Below are 8,020 nucleotides of genomic sequence, written 5' to 3' on the forward strand. Positions count from 1 at the left end.
TGAATGAATGAAGCATTTATTAAGCACCTACAGACTCCCAATCCTGACCTTTCCCCATTAAACCTAGTTCGCCTCCTCAGAAAGATGGATGAAACATTTATTAAGCACTTACTGTGTGCCAAGCCCTGTGGCTCCAAACAGAAGAGTCAGCCGGTCCCTGCCCTCGAGGAGCTCCCATTCTAGGGGGAGACAACAGTCCGGGAAGGTTCTGGTCGCAAGTCCGATGGAAGTAAAGGTCCCATGGTCTTGAGTGGGGGGGGGGGCGGCCAAGCAGGTGCTCCGACCTCTTCTTTCTAAGATTCCTTTGAGTTCTAACACTGACCATCCACGTGCCTGTCACTGAGGAAGGTGGACGGGGATGGAGATTATTTGGGAGGTGGGTAGGTGGTCTAGTGGCTGAGGCCGAGGAGGTTGGCATTCTCACCTTATGCCCCTCAGGCCATCTGCTCTTCCTTGTCATTGGCTTTCCTATTCACCCCCAATGCCAACTTTGTGGCTCCAGGGTGCCACCGTCAGGCTCAGGCATCGCTCTGCTGTCTCTGGCCATTCTATCCCCTTCCTGTTGGCAAGCTTTGGGGCTGGACTGAAGAGCTGGGGGAGCTTCATGCCCTGCTCGTGCCACACATCTGACCTCAGAGTTTCAGAAAGAAATTGAGAAGCTGTTAAGCCCTAAAGAAGAACGACCAGGAGGGCAAAGGGCTATAGGAGGTTCTATTAAGGGAACGGACTACTTCTAGTCTGGAGAAAATAGTCTTCAAAGCAAAAATGGCAGCAGGCCTGTCGCAGGGAACACACATCATGTTGTTCTGCTTAGACTCAGAGAGGAACTAGGAACGATGTGGGCAGATGTAGTTGGGCTTGCCGTGACAGGAACAGGAATGCGCCACCCCCCAGGAGTCAGGAGGTTCCCCTTTCTGACATGTTGGAGACAGGGTCCTTGTCCAGGCACAGGTTGGCCCCAATGGCCTCCAAGATGCTCCCATTTGGAAGACACCAGATTTGAATCTCAGTATTCCCAGAGTCAGAGCCCAAGGCACTGGCCATACAATGGTGGCTCTCTAGGATATAGGAGAGAAAAAGAAGGCTCAGAAGCCTGTCATGCAGTGGGTGTGGAACATCTTCCAGCAGCTTGGAAAGAGAAGGGAGAGGGGAGGCCGAGCAGGGATTTAGGGGCAGGGAGCAGAACATTTAGGGCCTGATAGCTGCTTCCGATGATGCATGAACCGGGTAAATCAAGGGGCCAAGTTTGGATATAGGGGTCATGGTGGATACTTGCCAGTGAAGAGAATCAAGGAGACCTGGGTTCAAATCTTCCCTCAGCAGTGCTACAGGAGCTGTGCAATGCTAGGCAAGCTGTTTGGCCTCAGTTTATTTAAGTGTAGAATGAGGGTGAAAATAGCATTTACCTTGCAGAGATAATGTGACAGTCAAATGAGACAATTCAGGGCCAAAGCACTTTGCTCCATATAAATGTAAACCACTATTTTGGAAATTTGATTTGATTTGATTTTCAAGTTCTCCCCACCTCCAGCTCTCTCTTTCTCTGTCTCTCTGTCTCCGTTTTGTCTCTGTGTCTGCCCTTGTCTCCCCCCACCACCCTCTCTCTGTCTTTCTATCTGTCTCTCTCTGTCTTTCTATCTGTCTCTCTGTCTCTCTCTCCCCCTCTCTCTGTCTTGCTATCTGTCTTTCTCACTCTGGCTCTGGCTCTGACACTCACTCTCACTCTACCTTGGGCCCATTGCCTGAGGACCAGATATGTTATATCTCACCTTTCCCCCAGGTTTCTTCAGTACTTTTAAAGGAGTTTGGGGGTATCTGGGCTCTTTGCAAATGCCTCCAGCTCCCACTGATGAACTTTTACAAGAAATATGTGCTTCAAAAGTGTAATCACAAATGTGGAAACTTCCTCTCCCAACATGTGGGGCTTAATCCTGTCCCCTGGTTCCACCTCAGTCCTTGGGGAGGGGCTGAGAATTAGGTTTAAGGTTTACCTGGGCTCCTCTGGAGCCCAGCCCTAAGTTCCAAGGCCAAAACCTCCTCTGTATCTGAGTCTCAGGCTTACTGGCTTCTCTGGGCTTCCTTGCCCTGTTGGCCCAATGCCAGGTCCTGCCTGGAATCCTGGCTCTAAGGTCCCTGGGCTGAAACTTGGCTGGTGGGACACAAACTAGAAACTAGCGGGCTGGTGGGAAGGATTGGTGAGCTTTACCTTTTAGGCGCCTCAGAAAAAAGAGCCACTGTGTAAAGATGCTGCCCAGCCAATCAAAGGGTGGGCCTCCCAGCCACAAGGTCATTTGGTTCTCTTCCTTTCTGAAAAATCAAATGGTCTAATGGCTTATCTGTTTTGTTTGGTTTCGCTTTACCTCCAATTTTGTTAATCTCTTCTGATTTTCAGGATTTCTATTTTGGTTGGTTTTACACATTTTTTTTGTTTTCAAGTTTTTTTAGTCACGTGCTCAATTCATTTGTTACTTCTCTTTTACTGATGAAAGTTCTCAGAGATATAGGTTTTCCCCTAAGTATCTCTCCCTCCCCAAATTTGGGTATTTTTGTCTCTTTGTTTCCATTCTCTTTAATGCACTTGATCGTTTCTATGGTTTTTTCTTTGAGTAAAGTGAAGAATTGTGTAGTCCAGTTGAAGTTCCTGAGGACAATGGCAGAGGATGGGAGAAACACTAGAATCTAAGTAAGAAAGCCAATTCCAAATTGGAGATGACCAGATGACGAGCAAAGAGAAAAGGTCACTCAGGCCTGGTGGTAGAGGGATGCTCCGTGATGTGGAAGTGGGGGGATAGGAGGGAAGGAATGAGCACAAGAGAAGGTAGCCAGTGGCTGTGGGACCTTGGTCAAGTCATCTCAACTCTGTTGGCTTCAGTTTCCTCAGCTGTCAAATCTGCCTCAAAAACTCATTGGGAGGATCCAGTGGGATCGTGTTTGTAAAGTGCTTAGCTCAGTGCCTGGCACACAGTAAGAGTTTTACACACACACACATGCTTATAGCCTTCCTTTCCTCCATCTTTTTCAAGTTTACAGTTTAATGGAGAGACAACATGCAAAAAACTATGGTATGTACAAAAAATATCTATTCTGGCTGCTTACATTTCTTTTCATTGACCTGGGAGCTCTGGTTTTGGCTTTTAGATTTCTGGGAGTTTTCATCTTGGAGTTTCTTTCAGGATGTGACCAGCAGATTCTTTCAATTTCTACTTTGTCCTCTGGTTTGAGCTCTAGGCAGTTTTCTTTTATGACTTCTTGAAATAAGAATGCCTAGGCCTTTTTTTCTGCTTATGGCTTTCTGATAGTCCAGTGATTTTTAATTTATCCCTCCTAGATCTGTTTTCCATATCATTTGTTGTTTCATTGGCTTCCATTTGGCCAATTATGATTTTCAAGGAGTCATTTTCTTCATTAAGGTTTTGGGCCTCTTTTCCCCAACTGCTTATTCTCTTTTCATAGCTTTCTTCCATAGCTGTCATGTAGTTTAAAACATTTTTTTACTCCTTTTACAAAACTCTTAACTCTTTTAGAAATTCAGGTTGGGCTTGTGTTCAATCCACATTTTTCTTTGAGACTTTGCTTATAGATGTTTTCAAGTCATTGTCTTTGTGTGTGTGTGTGTTTCAGTTTCTCATCACCATAATAACTTTTTATGGTAGAGTCCTTCTTTTGTTTGCTCATTCTTCCAACCTACTTCTTGACTTTGAGCTTAATGTTAGTGCCAGGCCTTGCCATACTTCTTGGGGGTTGGGGAGTGGGGATGTCTGGCTTGAGTTTCTGTCCTCTTACATCCTTCTGCTGCTTTCACAGCTCTGGCTAGGGAACTGCAAGTTTTCAGTGCTCCCACAGTGGTGAGATCTGTGGGGAGGCATGTTCACCGACTTCCTCATCTGAACTCTGCAAGTGCCTGACCCAGGTTTGGATCTGTTGGCCTGTGTGTGGTTGAGAGTTTCTGTAGAATGCTGCTGGACTCAGTCACTGGGAGGCTGGGAGGCTCTGTGGGTTCAGAGCAATTGAACTGCTGACTCCCCTTTGGTCTGGGATGCTGAGCTCACTCTGGGGATCAGAGTCCCACAGCTGCTGTTTGCTTCCCAGAACTTGTTCCTTGCTCAGTACACAGCTAGGGCCCATACTCCAGCCGCACCCCCCTACCCCATCATCCAAGATTACCTCCAACTCACCCTTGTACATATCTCCTCAAGGGCCAGGTCTGACATTGGCCTTTCTATCCCCTGTGCCTGGCACACAGTAAGGCTTACCAAGTGCTTGTTGGTCACTGACTGACCAACTGATTGATTTAGGGAGAGGAAGAGAGAGTCTGTTGAGGCTGGACCCTTCTGGAAAGTCATTGTAGGGCTCTGGATTTTTGCCTTATGTTACCTCACTTTCTCCATTCTTCAGATGATGGAGATGGACAAGAGTATTTTTAATAATCATAATCCCAGGCCTAAGTCTTTTATCCTGTGATTCCAAAAGAGCAGTACACCCTTACTCTGTGTAGCCCATGTGGCTGCCAGGAGGCTGGCGAGTGGCATTCGGACCAGAGACATCATTTGGGTAGGACTGGGAGTGGGAGCATATTGAGACTCAGGGGGAGGGGGACATTATCATACCAACAAGCATTTATTAAGTGCCTACTGTGTGCCAAGAACTGTGCTGAGGACTGGGGATACAAAGAGGCAAAAAGCAGTCTCTGCTCTCAGTGTAATGGGGAAGATGACATGCAAACAGATATGTACAAACAAGCTACTGCCAAGATAAATCAGGAAGTTTCAGAGGACAGGCACCAGCATTAAGGAGGATCAGAAAAGGCTTTCTATAGAAGGACTTCAAGCCAGGGAACCCAGGAGGCAGAGCTCACATAGCAGATGGACATCATATTGATGCCTGGGGCTATTCTTAGTCCTCGGGTGGGGAGAGGTAGCAAGGCCCAGATCTCTATTCTGCAATGAGAGATAGCAGGAGGCCCAGTAGCTCCCCCACCCCATCCATACACACAGACACAGACACAGACAACACACAGCAACAGCCATATTCAGAACATTCCTGCAGGATCAGTGAGCCCCCACTAGCTTAGTGTTACAGAGTGGTTAAGGCCCACCATAGATACTCCATTATCTTGATGTTTGGAAACTGTCAAGTGAAATAAATCCCTTGATTTCTCACAGTGTGTGGGACCCTTCCACATAATGCACATCCACAACCAGCTCCCCATGTGAGACCCCTGCAGACAGTAAGCCCTGGTTCCTGACACAGGAGCACATCTGGATCTAAGAAACAGGCCAAGTTCAGGTCTAGGCCACCTGACCTATTCTCCCTCCAGTAATTGCAAGAGTCCACATCATGAACCAGTTTGCCTTAAGCCCCAGCCGAAATCAGCATCTTGTAACTTCCATTGCTCCCAGTGATGCCCAAAGCTCCCTCGTCTTCCCCAGTAGGAAGTTGGCCAGCAATAACACAGTCGTGGATTTATAAGGGGGAACAGAGGCCAAGGCCCAGCACAGATAGGAGGCCCCTGCATTGGGTTTGGCTATCCCACTAGTTCTAAATGCACTGAGTCACACTCATGGTGTCAGATTTAGGCGTTCCCCGTAACTTAGCAATCTAGTGCTAGCCTGGAGGACCGGTTCTCATCCAAACCTCTTTGGAATCACTGCCCCCTTTTGTAGATGTTTGTTAACTAGCCCTTTATATTCTAGAATTTTCATCTGGTTAGAGACACTGGTGCTCCCCATTTGCCCCTCATTTACATTCTGTTTACACAGTCTGTCTCTTGGAGTACATAGTGATTTGTACATTTCTCTCTCTAACTGGAATGGAGTGCCTGGCACCTAGTGAGCCCTTAAGATGCTTCTGGACTGACTGGCATAGAGATTGAAGTCTCCACTCTGTTTCTTATTTTCAAAATCAGGACAACAAAAAGAAAATGGGCAGATCTGCCTTTGTTGTGGTAGCTACAACCTTGCAGAGGTCAGTCTCTTTCACTAAGAACAGAGAGTACTCGAAAGCTAGAGGCCTGAAGGCTCACTCCTAGAACTCAGAGAGGGTAGCCCCTGGAATCTTACTGCCATCTCAGACTAGAACCCTGGAGGAATGTCTCTCCGGGAGTCATCAGCCAAGGTGTCTTTGTTTTTCACCAATTCCTGGCACTGGGCCATCAGGCCAGGCGTTTCAGGCATGCCACAAAGCAGATCAAGGTAGGTCCAGTTGCTGATGTTGCTAACAAAAGGCTGGGCCACCCCTCCAGGTGGGCTCCCTTACTAGCATCCCAGTGACTGGTCACCTTGGAGCTGAGCCTCACATGTGGGCATCACCTTAGCCTGCTCCGTAAGTCCTGGGCTGAGAATTGACTTCTATTTCTTCCAATGACTCTTTTCTCTTGCTTGTCTTTTTTTTCCTTAAAGCTGTAGTTCAGTGGGGGGGGGGGGGGCTGGTTCTGTTTCTCAGACAGCTGCTCAGTCGCCACAGTGACTGCAGTCATTCCAACAGGGTTACTGTGCCCTTATAGCTGAAGACTCCTCCCACCCTTGTAGCTGGAACCATGACAGAAAGGTCCTCTCCATATGCCTCCATGTGGCTGAAGGGCTTCTCCAGTGCCTGAGGGTACCCAGAGGCTGTAGCATGTGGGTGTTCCATTGTTCAAGTCTCATAGCATATGCCAGCCAGGGCATTTCTTCTCTCTTCTCTACTTCTCAGACAAGTAGAAGAGGAAGAGGAAAAGAATGACCTTCATAAGGATGAGGTGGAGACTTCACCTGAGAGGAATGGGGGCAGCTGCACCCTCCCCTAATGGGGCATGTGCTCTGCTTTTTGGCAGTTATTGTTTGACCTTGAGAGAAGAGAAAGGCCTAACTCTCTTGTGGCCTTTAAACTTCCCATGCCCTGAAGAACCAATGCAGCATGACTGGGGTGTCTGAGCTAGAGCTCTCCCTGCTCTGTTCCCTCGCATCCGTGATTCCAAAATAGCAGTTTACATGGCCCTTGGCCTTTGCAGGCCCCATGTCCACTTCTGGACCAATGATGGCTAAGTGTGGACAAAACAATAACCAAAATGTCCTGTTGGCCTTTGCATCCTCTTCTGGTGTTTGTACTGTGCATTTTGAAGGGTTATGTTTTCTGCCTGTAGTCAGTGTCCAGTGGGATTCCATTTCTTCCATCTACATCACTTTCTATGTCCCTCACGTTTCTAAGTGGCAGTTAGGGAGCGGAAACATCTGGTTAGAAGCCATAAGCTCCGAGGTACTGGGGGTGTTGTTGGAGAAGGGATCACACTTGGGGACAACACGAGCTGGGAGGCTTGAGGATGGCTCCTTGGTGTGCAGTTTTGGGCCCCAGTAGAACACTCTACCCCCGTTATCATTTGTAGCTAGCTATCTCTTCACATGGAAAAAGCACGAGGAGGCTTTGCTTCTTTGCTTGAGTATGGAGTGGGCCAGGTTCTCAGCAACTTTGCTTCCTTGGATCAATTTCTTATAGTGTGAGAATGTCACTTTTTTTTTCCTTTTAGCAAAAATACATGACAAAGATTCTTCCCCAGAACAAAAGGTCCAGAATATCAAGGGAATTAATGAAAAGAAATGCTAGGGAAAGTGGCCTAGCCATGCCAGATATTAAACTACTTGGTACTGGCTAAGAAACAGAGCCGTGGATCAGTGGAATAGGTTAGGTACACAAGACACAGTAGTCAATGACATACAGTAATCTACTGTTTGATAAACCCAAAGACTCCAGTTTCTGGGATAAGAAGTCACTATTTGACAAAAACTGCTGGGAAAACTGGAAACTAGTATGGCAGAAACTAGGTATAGACCAGCATCTTACACTGTATACCAAAATAATCAAAATGGGTACACAATTTAGATATAAAGGGTGATACCATAAGCAAACTGGGAGAGCAAGGAACAGTTTACCTGCCAGATCTATGGAGAACAGAAGAATTTATGACCAAACAAGAGATAGAGAACATTATGAAATGCAAAATGGATAATTTTGATTACATTAAATTGAAAAGTTTTTGCACAAACAA

This window comes from Trichosurus vulpecula, chromosome X (genome assembly GCF_011100635.1).
Source record: "Trichosurus vulpecula isolate mTriVul1 chromosome X, mTriVul1.pri, whole genome shotgun sequence".
NCBI classification, from domain to species: domain Eukaryota; kingdom Metazoa; phylum Chordata; class Mammalia; order Diprotodontia; family Phalangeridae; genus Trichosurus; species Trichosurus vulpecula.